This window comes from Olea europaea, chromosome 10 (genome assembly GCF_002742605.1).
Source record: "Olea europaea var. sylvestris chromosome 10, O_europaea_v1, whole genome shotgun sequence".
Taxonomy (NCBI): Eukaryota; Viridiplantae; Streptophyta; class Magnoliopsida; order Lamiales; family Oleaceae; genus Olea; species Olea europaea.
Genome location: NC_036246.1, coordinates 25,243,162 through 25,256,744, shown reverse-complemented (window position 1 = coordinate 25,256,744; position 13,583 = coordinate 25,243,162).

Below are 13,583 nucleotides of genomic sequence, written 5' to 3'. Positions count from 1 at the left end.
CTTTGTACAATTACTTCATTATCAAAATCAATAGGAAGTTGTGCAACATAAAGATCGTCTCCATTTGACATCTCCACATCATCGTTTTCCACATCCTCAAGAGATTTTCTTTTATAAAATATTTCCACAAGTATTTTCACTGTGAAATAAACAAGAGTTAATTTAAGATGTGCCATATCATAGAAGAACATCTAATACATACAACAGGATAAGGCCAGAAAGAAGCAAAATAATCCCAACAATTCAAGCCCACTGTCCACATATTCATATCATATAGGAAAATAATCTAAAACTAATTTATATCATATCAGATTCATATCAAAGGAGAAAAATATTCCAAAACCATTTCATAGTCACAAATATTTAACTCTTCCATTTATGTGCACAGGATAAGTAATAAATTGGGTATGAAATAATCTTACAGTGTTACAGTAAGTGAGAGGATTTTGGCACAAGTCATCCTTGATGATTTAAGCAACATATAAAAATTAAAATAATTAAAATATATACAAACAAATATTACCTATGTCCCAAACAGTTGCAACATACCGGCTTTTGACCAATTGAAGTGACATTCTCTGGAAAGTTATAGCATAAAATGCAGCTTATTCTGTAACATAACATTTGAGATTTTGAAGAATATCAAATTACATTATAAGTGCCTATTTGGGTTGCTTAAAAGTAGGTGAAATATAAATTGATAGAGATGAGGGATGTATAAGTAGGTAGTAGTTGTGGTCCTATGAAATGTGTGGTTAAAATGAAAGTTTGACCAATTTAAATTATAAGGTAGGAAATCTGAACATGCACTAAATGCTAATATTCGAAAGTTCTAATGAATCACTAAAAAAAAAAGAAAATTATGTATTAGTTAAAAGAATATGCATCTTGACTTTGCACCACAGCAAACGTTGCCAAAACAATGGATGTACACATTGAAAAAAAATGTTTCATAGCTCACATCAGTGCATTGACATAAAACTATATTTCCAGCACATTCAGTTATCTTCATAAAGCAGAATTTACTTCATCATGAAACTTGTCAATATCATCTTTCTGCTGAGTCTCATTGAACCAGGTAAAAAAGCTGCATTCAAAGCGTACCTGACCAGTATTACACAGGAATGAATAAACAAACACTTTAAAGTTTTCGATTTGACAACATGAGGCAGCAGTTGAGCCTTAGGGAAGATAGCAAGTCAAAGACAGCACGCCTTGGTTTTGATATTTCATGAAGAAGAATGTTTATTAAACGTGGAAAGTGGATCCAGGCAACCAGGATTCATAAGGCTTATGTGCAAAGCACACATTATACTCTAAAAGAACAAATTCCAAATGTATTGACAAAGTTCAACGATTGCAGCAATTTGTTTTGTTTTTTGAAGTGTCAGTCTCACTGAAAACTAGACCAAAAACAGCAACAAAGTTACTTCAGGTGAAGATTTTATATCATTTTCGTCAGCTATCAGATTGCAGGACCGAAACTATCAAAACCACACGAAAATCGAAAAAATGATTAGTAGTTTGGAGGAAATGGTGTCAGCACCCCTTTTATATACAATTTCGTAGCTGAGACCCAGCAATATACTGAGCTATCTTTGTTGTAGAGGATTGGTAATTCTCTATTCTAACAAGTACTTGAAAGATTGGTAATCAATTTTGATGCCAAAGTAATGGTTTTCTGGGTAATATCTCCATTATCTCACTGTTATGACTTAAGGCCAACAATTCCTTCTCAAAGATGGACATTCCCATGTTCCTAGCCCAAATAGCTTTGCTTAAATATGTTAAGGATTTTCTGTCTTGCTTTAATACAGCTCCTATTCCCTTTTAATAAGCATCAAATTCAATAATGAAGGACTAGTAAGGCTAGTAGTGGAGTTGAAATCATTGCTTGCTTCAATAGCTTAAAGGCTGAATCTGTTGTTTCTGTACATTGAAAGTTGTCCTTTTTAAGAATATCAATTAAAGGCTTGGCTAAGACTCCATAGTTCTTGACAAATTTCCTGTAATACCCAGTGAAACCTAGTAAACCCTTAGTTGTTTGACATTCTTAAGTTTAGGCCAATGTTGCATTGCTTCAACTTTACTTGGGTAAGATGAAACTCCCTTTTGACGAATTGTACTTGGATCATTTGGCATACAATTGGTGTTTCTGTAATATCTCTAGCACAATATTGAGATGATGGCAATGTGATAATAAGTCAAGTACACTAATATTTCATCAAAGAAAACAAGTATATAGCTCCTTAATTGGTCCTTAAATACTTCGTTCATTATGTTTTAAAAGGTAGCACGTGCATTAGTGAGGGCAAAGGGCATCACCTTGAATTCATACAACCCTTGGTGAGTTTTAAATGCAATTTTGTGGATATCCTTCTCAGTAACTCTGACCTGATGGTAGCCAGCCCTGAGGTCAATCTTGGTATGGTACTTTGATCTATTGAGCTCATCTAGCAATTCATCAATGGGTGGCATGGAAAATTTATCCTTGATTGATAGATTGTTCAGTTACCTCTAATTTATACAAAACCTCCGTGATTTATCCTCCTTCTTAACTAGGAGAATTGGAGAGACAAATGGACCATTGCTGGATTGTATAATTCTACGATCCCGCATTTTCTTAACTAACTTCTCTATCTCTACCCTTTGAGTGAAAGGCGCCTTTGCTTGATTCCGAAAGGCTGAGCTCCTTCTTTCAGTAGGATGTAGTGGTCATGTGACCTAAGAAGAGGCAGACCTTTTGGTTCTTCAAACACTTCTGGGAATTGATTATTGACCTCTATGATCTTGTTGAGGATTTTCTTCTTTTCTTCTTCATTGATGGTGTATAGCTGCCCAACAACACCATAAGTGTGTCCTTTAAACAACTTCTCCATCTCCTTCACCTCCATCTTCCTGATTTGCTGTTTTGTTGTTTTACTCGTCCATTTTATCTCCTGTTAATTGTATTTGAACTTGACATGCCCTTGCACAAAGTCGAATATTATTATACCAAATTAACTCATCCCATTCACTTCTAACACTATGTCACTTCTTCTAAGCCTAAGAGTCCTTAGTTTGTATTGGAATTCCCATTGCAATAATAAAATATTTTAGTAGTGTATTTCAACAAAAATAAAAGTCTAATTTAGAATTTTAAAGTTGAAACTTAAAAACAAATAAAAAAATATTAAAGTAAAAAAGAAGCAGCTACAAATAAAAACAGCCAATGAATCAAAATAAATCATAGCACAAAATTACACCCCTTTTATCATTGAACTCTGTTGGGCAAATTATTGTTAAATGACCTCCTGGACTAGGATGTTAACGTCGGAATATATATTTCATAGGCCTAAGTCAATGAATGAAATAAGTAACAATAACCAAGTTCAAAAACTCTACCCGGTCCAATAATATTTGAAACGCCCCAAATTTTTATCAACATTGGAGTGTTACGAAACACTCAATTTTCTTTTTAATAATTTCAGAACGACTCAAATAAAATGAAATTCTTTATTTTCAACCGTAAATATTAATTTAAAATAAACAAACGAGTTTTTGAACAAATAACACTAGCAAATAATTTAGAGACATAAAAAAACTAAATGTTTAATTTCTTTTTCTTTTCTTCGATTCACTTGGCAACCTACAACAACATTCCACTACATTCTAATCGACCCGAATTAACCTGTAAAAATTTACAAGAATGAATATTCGAAAAATACCCAGTAAGATACATGCAATTTCTATACACAATTATATAGTAAATAAAATCTACACTTTATACCACTTTGCTCTTATGGAGTATATCGATGATCAAGCGACACACCCATCTTAGATCCTCTTATAATCCCATAGAATTTCATCTCTCTTTTTAAAAACACGAAGGTTCATTGGCAATCCATGCATATTTAATTGAATATAAAAGTATAAGGAAACGAAAACACTTGCACAAAAGTATCTTACCTTACTAAATAAAATGAAATATAATTGCTCATGCCCAAATTCTTTTCTCAACCTCTCTACTTCGGTGAAAGTGTATTGATTGACAATGATGTATGCAAACTTTTAGATTTCCAACACTACTTTCTCCCTCTCTCTATACCGTAAGTGAATATTTGAATTTGTGCATGTAAAACTCTTCGATCATACCTATATATAGGTGTAGACTAGAGTAATTGATAAACCAAAAATTTATGTGATAGAATCAAATCCAAGATGGTGTGTATCATAAAATAAAGATTGTACTTTATCGTTGTTTTATTCAATCTCAAAGAATTACTATCCCTATCCAATATCGATATACTTCATCTTTTCTTGTCAAAATCTAATTATTTGACTCTAGATAAGATAGAAATTTATAGTATATTTCATTTGTCCATTTTTTTAGGTATAAAGATAAATTTAATTTAATTATTTAATTATTAATATTTTTTTAAATTTTCATTTGTTAAAATATTTTCTTTTTGATGGCTTTGAATCTTGGCCCATTTAGCTTTGTTATTGGTCCAATTAAATGCCTAACCTTGTCCTATTTATATGGTTTAAACCTTAGCCATTTAGTGTGTAATTTGTGTATGAGAAAAGAGGAGAAAAACGGCTACTTTTGGAGAGAAATCCGGCCACCTTTATGGTGCCAAAATCGGTGATAAACTTTGTGTTTTTGCCTTCCTTTTTAGTGTTTTCTTCTTGCCTTTGTGGTTACAAATCATTATCGTTATCTTGTCATTTGTGGGCGAGATTGAGAAGCAACTTATTATCAAACGACCTCCCCGACTATGATTTAAATTCAGTTTAATTATTAGTCGACTTTGTTCAAATGACTAAGTAATCAACAACTCCTCATAATTATACGACTCAACCCTAAAACCAATTTTGGGCCATTAGTAACGACCTAATTTCATTAGAGTTGCTCATGGCCCATTTCCCGACTCCTTGGACGACTTATTATATTTTCCCACTTAGAAATAGTCTTTATACTCTTTTGGGCTCGGCCCATTGTCACAACCTAATTTGCACTCATATATGTGCCTCATTCTTTTTACCATGTGTGTGTGTTATTGTATAATTGATATCCTTCCTTTCGAGAAGAAAATCGGTGCCTCTCTTTTTAATTGAGTCCCTTTTCAATTTCTCTTCTTCTCTTGGCCTTAGTGGCTACCTTTGTGGCTACAATAACACCACCATTCATCTCTCTTTGTGGGCAATAGAAAGCAATCGGAGTTTGGGATTTTGTGCCTTCGTTTGGTTCGACTAGTGCTGACGATTTTTTTATGAGGTTTTGGCTGATTTGGAATTAATTGAGCCCAGAGCAACCTCGTGGTGGTCAAGTTATCTCCTTACATATGGTATCAGAGCTTGGGGTGGAAAGATCCAGCCAAAAACTAACCAAAATCGCGAGGCAAACGCGATTTTCATTTTTTTCCCGAACCTGAAATTGACTATTCTTGCAAAACTAGACGTTGGATGAACGGAGGTTAAACCCATAACCAGCAGGTGGAGGAGCCTCTAGTGGTGAGGTGCGAGGCAACGATCGACGATGGTGGAGGTGGCGATTGGCAGTGGCATGTGGTGATTCTGGCAACAGCGTGTGTAGCTTGTTTTGCTATAACTTCCTTCAGGCAGTTTGTTCCATTTTCTGTCCTAGACATATTGATATAGTTACTTTCTTGCTTTAGGTTATACTGAAAGGTATGGACAATTTTGCCCATTGGTGCTCGGTAAATGGTTACTGGATAGTCGTGTTAGCATATTTGTTGAATTTTTAGGGCGAATAGTGGAGGCCCAAAAGTAGCAGATTCGCATCTCTCGTAATTTATGGACTCAGATAGTCCCCTTTGGTAAATTGTCTTATCTCGTTAATTTTCAGCATTAGCGTGTCACTGTGTGGGGTGACAATAAAATTGGGGTTAGCGTGTAGGGTAACCATCGCTTGTGCTAGAAATTAGGATTAGTTGCTCTTAATTGTTACGATTAAGTTCTTATTTTGATAAATTAACATATTGTTCTTTATGATATAATTGCCGTTATTGTGAGTGAAATCGTTTTTTGGTTGGACATATCTATTTGTTGCATCATCAATTCTGTTGCGTCGTTAATTTTGTTTGAATAACTAGACCTTACCCGTTACATTCCCTTGATTTAAGATTGCGAGTCTTACGAAACCTTGGAAATCTAGAACGAAATATACTGTCTGTGACCCTAGGACTATTTTGTGTGGTTTGTCTGTGTTTTTATTGATTCATAAAAATGAAAACTCACTACTTTAATTTGGGAATTTTTAACGAAAAAGTTGATTTATCAATCTAGCAACATAAAATAAAGGGTATTTTAGTCTAACAAAAGTTTCAAAAACCATTGAATGTAATTTTTCTGATGATTTTTCAAAAGAACAAAAAGAAAAAGTCAATGAGTTTGCTTATACCCCAATCATTTTACACTTGTCTGACTCTATTTTGAGAAAGGTGGATAAACTGAAAATTACCAAAGAACGTTGGAAAAAAATGGAAGACATGTATTTGCTCAAGTGTATCTCGAACAAGCTTTATTTATTTGAACGTTTTCTCAACTTTAAAATGGATCCTTCAAAGGATCTTGACGATAATTTAGACATGTTTAACAAACTTATTCAAGATATTGTTATCTGTGAAGAGACAGTGTCTGAATCCTACAAAACTATAATTTTGCTTAATTCTATGTCTGACACGTATAAGGAATTTAAAAATACAATTAAGTATGATAGGGAAACTTTGACGCTTGAATTTGTTATTGACTCACTTAGAAGTAAAGAGATGAAAATTAGAGTTGAAAAATATGATAAGAATCGCAATGAGATTTACATATGCGAGGTAGAACTCAGTTTAGGTAAAATAGTCATGATGGATACCAAAGTAGTAACGAGACAAGTATTAACGGAGGGAAAAAAAGGGGCAAGAGTTCGTCTAGATCAAAGCCTAGAACTAGGGTTAAGAAATGCTAAGGCTATGGGAACACGAGACATTTTATTACAGATTTCCGTAAAGATAAGGGTAAGTAAAAGGGTAAAGAGAGAGATGAGGTAAATGTGTTGTCTTCTGCTTCCGATGTTGATGACAGTGAAGTTTATATGATTACAAGTCCCGTTGCTTATACTTTTGAACTGAATTTAATTGTTAATTTTCGTATGCATGAGTAGATACTTGATTCTGGTGCATCTTATTCATGGGACATTTGAAAATGATTGGTTTGAAAACTTGCATAAATCTAATGCTGGACATGTTGTGCTGTGTGACAATTTTGCTTATGATGTTGCTAGAATTCGTAAAATTACTATAAATTTTGACACTGGCTTTGGCCATTGTGAACACCTGGATAGATGTTAGATATATTCCTGAACTGTCTAGAAATTTAATTTTAGTAGGAAAACTTGAAAAAGATTACTTCACCAGTAAACTATTGGAAATGGAACATTAAAAATGATTAAGGGTGCACTAGTCTCCACTAAGGAAACTCGAAAAAGTGACATTTATATCACTACTGGAAAAGTGATTAGATGTTTAAACTTCTCTATCTCTTCTGCCAGAGTTGATTACACATATATATGGCATAATAAGCTTGTACACATAGACATTAAGGGACTCAATCTTCTTAATGAAAATGGTACATTTGGTAACAATTGTGTATCTGATTTGCCATTCTGCAATCACTATGTGCTTGGTAAGTATCATAGAACTTCTTTCTCCACAAGTGTTCATAAAAATAAAGGCAAGCTTAAATATGTGCATTCAAATTTGTGGGATCCTACTAAAAATCCTACATCAGGTGAAAATATGTATTTCTTGTCTATTATTGATGATTACACAAGCAAGGTATGAGTTTATCATTTAAAGAATAAATTTGACACTTTTCATAACTTTAATAATTGGAAAAGATATGTAGAGAACCAAACTTGAAAAAGGATTATGTTCTTGAGAACAGATAATGACCTAGAGTTTTGTAACACTGAATTTGACAATATGTGCAAACAAAATGGAATACCAAAGCATAAGACGGTTCCTTACACTCTCCAACAAAATGGGGTAGCAGAAAGGATTAATGAAACCATACTTGATAAAGTGCATTGCATGATATTAAGTTATGGTATCCCAAAATTGTTTTGGGGTGAAGCTATTATAACTGCTTCTTATTTGATTAATTTGACTCTATCTGTTGCATTGAATGGTGATAATCCTCATGAAAAGTGGTCTGATTAACTAAGTGATTATTCTGTACTTGGAACTTTTGATTGTGCTGCATTTTCTCATCAGAGTGAGGGAAAGCTTGAACTAAGAGCTAGAAAGTATGATTTTCTAGGGTACCATGAGGGCATTAAGGGTTACAAGTTATAGGATAGCAGCCAAAATGGGGTTAAGATCATTGTAAATAGAGATGCCATGTTTAACGAGGGTGAAATGCCTTGTCTAAAGAGTGAAATTGAACTTGTAAGCAAAGCAGAACAAGGTGAAGAGAGATCGATTTAAGGTGGAGTTAGGAAAACTTTGCACATCTGTTCCTGCTATTCCAAATGAGGTGGAGACTCAGGTTCAAGAACTTGAGATGGAGAATAGAGATGAAGTAGTGATAGAAGAGCATCTTGAGGAAGAAAATCTCTTAGCAAACTACAATTTAGTTAAGGATGGAGAGAAAAGACAAACGAGAGAGCTTAGGAGATTCAGATATGAATCTGAGCTAGCCATTGCTTACGCCAGTTATGAGGAGCTAGTTGATAGAGAGCCAAAAACCTTAGAGGAAGGGGATGAAGAGTGAACAATCTGAAAAGTGATTTAAGCTAATGAGAGAGAAGATGAGTTCCTTAGAAAAGAATTAAACTTGGGAGCTAGTATCTAGACCTAAGAATAAATCCACCGTTGATTGTAAGTGGGTCCTTAAGGTTAAAGAGGGTATTAGTATTTTTGAACCCTTAAGGCTTAAAGTTAGGTAAGTGGCTAAGGGTTACACACAGAAGGAGGGTATTGATTATAATAATATTTTTTCACCAGTTGTTAAGTACTCTACTATTAGGGCCATGTTTGCATTATTGCACATTTTGACTGGGAACTTGAATAACTTGATGTAAAAACTGCATTTTTACATGGTGAACTTGATGAGCAAATCTTTATGAATCAACCTAAAGGTTTTAAAGACAAACTAAAACCCGATCATGTATATTTCCTTTAAAGGTTTTTATATGGCTTCAAATAGTCGCTAGATAGTGGTATAAAAGTTATGACTTTTGTACTCACCATAGGGTTTCAAAGAAGTAAGTTTGATCATTGCTTGTATTTTCAACATAACGATACTGATAATAATTATGTGTTCTTATTGTTTTATGTGGATGATATACTCTTGATTTGTTCATCACCTAAGTAGATAAATAACATAAAAACAAAGTTGAGCGACGAATTTGACATGAAATACCTAGGTAAAGTTAAGAGACTTAGGCATGGAAATTAAAAGAGATAAGCTAAATTCTGCATTGTTTTGCATGAATCTCCTTATATTTCAGAGGTGTTGAAAATTTTTGGCATGAATGATTGCAAACCTGTTACATTACTTTTAACTAATCATTTCGTGTTATCTAAAGATCAGGCTCTATGTAATGAATATGAAGTAAAACACGAGTACGATTTCATATTTTAATGTGATTGGTTCTATTATGTATTTGATGGTTTGCACTAGACCGAAATTAGATTTTGTTGTTAGTACTCTTAGTAGTTGTATGTCTAATTCGGGTCCCAAGTATTGGGAAGCCTTCAAGTGACCATTAAGGTATTTGAAGGGCACTAGCGCTGTATGTCTAAAGTTTGATACAAGTAAAGAATAAGTGAATTGAAAGGCTTTGTAGATGCAGATTATGTAGGAATAGGGATGGTAGGAAATTCACTTCTTTTTGTGAGTTGGCTTTATCTAACTCTTGTGTTAGTTAGAAATAGCAATTACAACACATTGTTGCACTATTCACGACAAAGTTAAAATATATTACTACCACTGAACCTATTAAAGAGGCTTTGTGGTTTAGAGGTTTGTTCCATGAACTGTGTGTCTTGAATGATTATGTGGTAGTATATTCAAATAATTAGTCTTCTACACATCTATGCAAAAATCCTATTTTTCATGAACGCACCAAACACATTGATGTTAGACTACACTTCATTAAAGATATTATATCATAAGAGATGGTAAGACTTGAAAAAGTCCATACGCAATATAACCTTTCGGACATGGGCACAAAGGTGTTGCCATTAGTAAAGTTCAGAAGTTGCAAGGATCTTTTAAATATTGGTACAGGTAAATGATTTTCAAATTTATCGATTCTTCTTTAGAGGTGTCACTAATAGGAGATATATTTTTTTTGCAGGTCTTTTGACACCAAGGTGGAAGTTGTTGAGCAAATTGTTGTCAGATGACCTCTCGAGTTATGATGTAAACTCGATTTAATTATCAGTGGACTTTGTCTAATTAACTGAACAATCACTAACTCTTCATAATTATATGACTAAACCCTAAAACCAATTGTGGGCCATTAGTAGTGACCTAATTTCATTAGAGTTGCTCATAGCCCATTTCCCAACTCTTTGGACGGCTTATTATATTGCCCACTTAGAAAGACTCTTTATATTCTTTTGGGCTCGGCCCATTGTCACACCCTAATTTGCACTCATATATGTGCCTCATTCTTTTTACCCCGTCTGTGTGTTATTGTATAATTAATATCCTCCCTTTGAGAAGAAAATCAGCGCCTCTCTCTGTAATTTCAATTTCTCTTCTTCTCTTGGCCTTAGTAGCTGCCTTTGCGGCTACAATAATACCTCCATTCGTCTCTCTTCGTGGGTAATAGAAAGCAACCGAAGTTTGGAATTTTGTGCCTTGGTTTGGATCGACTAGGGCTGGCATTTTTTTGATGAGGTTTTGGTTGATTTGGAGTTAACTGAGCCCGGAGCAACCTCGTGGTGATCATCTCCTTACAAGCTCAAAAGCGACAACATAAGCCCTTGTTTGATCATGATATTAATTAGAATTTGACATTTGATACTTTGATATGGGAGTTTTGAACTAAAAAGTGCATTTAAAAGTATCAAATTTTGTTAAAAATCTGATTAGTATCAGAACCCAGAATTTAAACAAAAAAATAAAAATAAAAATAAAATAATAATCGAAGTCATACCTGTTAAAGATATGGAAAATATTGTTGAGAATAATATCTATTATATTTTTTCTTTTAGTGTAGGATTATCTTATTTGGTAATTGATTGTGTAATTATTATACAATCTTTCCTTTCACGTTATTTCCTTTTACAGTTATTTGTAACCCTATAATTAGGGTCTTCTACTTTGTAATACACAAGAGTTTAATATATGCAATTTATAATATTTTAACATGGTATCAGAGCTAATCCAATCCTAAACAAATTAATTCTTGAATTACGTTTCCGACGATTGTGCTGCTCGCCCGGCCAATTTTTTTGTTTTACTTTGCTGCATTTTTTTTTTTTTTGGATTCAAGTCATAGGAAAATCATAACGCTAGCCCTTCTAGGTTGAAGCAGAAGGATCAACACCCATCAATACCTCTTGCTCTCGTGTTCAACACTTGCAAACTCTTTCATTGACGGTTTTCTCTGGGGTTCAAAATTTCTGGCCAAACTCACTCCGTTTAGTTCTATTATCGGTGATTTCTTCTTTGTGTAGGATCAGTGAGGCATTTTAAGTCGTGATTTCAGTTGAGGAATTGTTTCGGTGATTTCAGCTGTGTATTTTCTTTTAGTTCAGTCGTGGATTCGGGTGCAGTGAGCGTAGAGTTGTTTGGGACTCCTCTTTCGACGGGGGTTTTTTTAGGTTAGTGGTGCAATTTCTGATTCAGTTTTTCGGTTTGAGTCAGAGATTTGGTGTTGGAGGTTGCAACAATCAGTGATTTTCTTACTGTGGGCAGCCGGTTTCTTCAGTGTTTTGCTGGGGCTGTGACCTGCGTTTCGGGCAGTCGATGTCTTCTTCTTCGAGGTCTGGAAAGCCGCTTGTGGTGGCCGTTGGCAATACGGTAGTATGTTGACGAGATTATGGATGAATTATTTCTGCGAATCGGCAGTGGTGGAGGACAGTGAAATGAAGCGCACAACGCATTCTGGGTGTGAAAGACGTTGGGCAATTTCGGTGCAGGGTTCGTATTTGAGCTACGAGGACTCGTTCAAGGCCGTGACTGGTGAACCCGACGTGAATTCTTCTTCGAGGTCGGTGCTCTGTTGTCGGCGGCAGATGGGTCAGCCTTGAATTTGCAGCGACAGAGAAGCATCGCTGGAAGTCATGATGGGGAAGGCTAAGAAAGAGGCTGTATCAGCTTTAGGCAGTGGAAGGACCGATGCTTGGAGCTTAGTTGGAGGTGTGGCCGGCGGCAGGGAGTGTCGGTTGTTGATGCTATAAAGCTACTGTGATTGGGATTGTCATTGGGTTAATGGGCTAAGGTGATTTAATTGGTTGTGGTTGGTGGGCTGAAGTTTGTTAACTATTTAATTAGTTTATTCATAGCCGAAAGTTGAGAAGAGACCTTGTTTTTGAAATTAATCAAGCGCTAATATTGCACACAGCGCACTGTGTGAAAGAAGATGGGCTGATTTTAATCGGCAGGTCACCGGTGTAATTGGACTAAGTTAATTGATGAAGGGCTGTGGGTCAGTTTATTATTGGGCCGGTCTAATGATATTTTTGGGCCTTCATTTGTTAGTTCCTACTGGGTTACTGACGTTGTTTTTAATTGGGCCATCTTTTTGTTGGCTGATTTCTTGGTGGACCTGTGTCGGTAGTTTCTTGCCAGATTAATTGGGTTGTTTTGTTAGTTTGGGCTATTTTTTGGACAGCAATCAAGTTCCTTTGTGGAGTGATAAATATGGGCTGTAGATTGCCAACACTTTATTTTGGTAATGTTGGACTAGTCTTTGTTTGGGTTTTTTGTTCTGTTGGGCTTGGTTTTATTTGGGTCACTCATTTCTTCTGATTCTTTCTCCTTGGTTGGTTTATCAAGAATTGGTTTTTCTCCTCTATGATATTCTTTTTCGAATTCGTTTGGTGATCATCTGGATTTGATGATTTGGTCTCCCCCCCCTCTTTTCTGCTTCGTCTTCTTCTTTGCATTTGGTTTGGTATATCCCTAGTTCATGGGATTGGACATTTGGTTTGGTGTTGGTCCAGTTATCTGGAATTTGATTTGTTATTTGGTCCAGTGTATCTGGAATTTGGAATTTCGCATAGTTGGATTTTGGAATTGGTATGTCAAGTTTAATTGGAATTTGAAATTTGCATTTAGTTCAATTGGCATTTCTCCTCTCTCGATTTCTTCTCTGGCGTTGTCTTCTTCTTGCATCTGGCTATCTTATTCTACTGCATCTATGCTGCTCTTCTTGCTGTGGTTCTTCTATTGAAGGCTTCCCCTTCATCTACATCAATTTGGAAGATTTGACTTGATCGATTTATTTTTCAAACTCAATATGATTGTCACTAGACCCTATTGAGTTTGAGGGAGGGTGTTAAAGATATGGAAAATATTGTTGAGAATAATATCTATTATATTTTTCTTTTAGCATAGGATTATTTTCT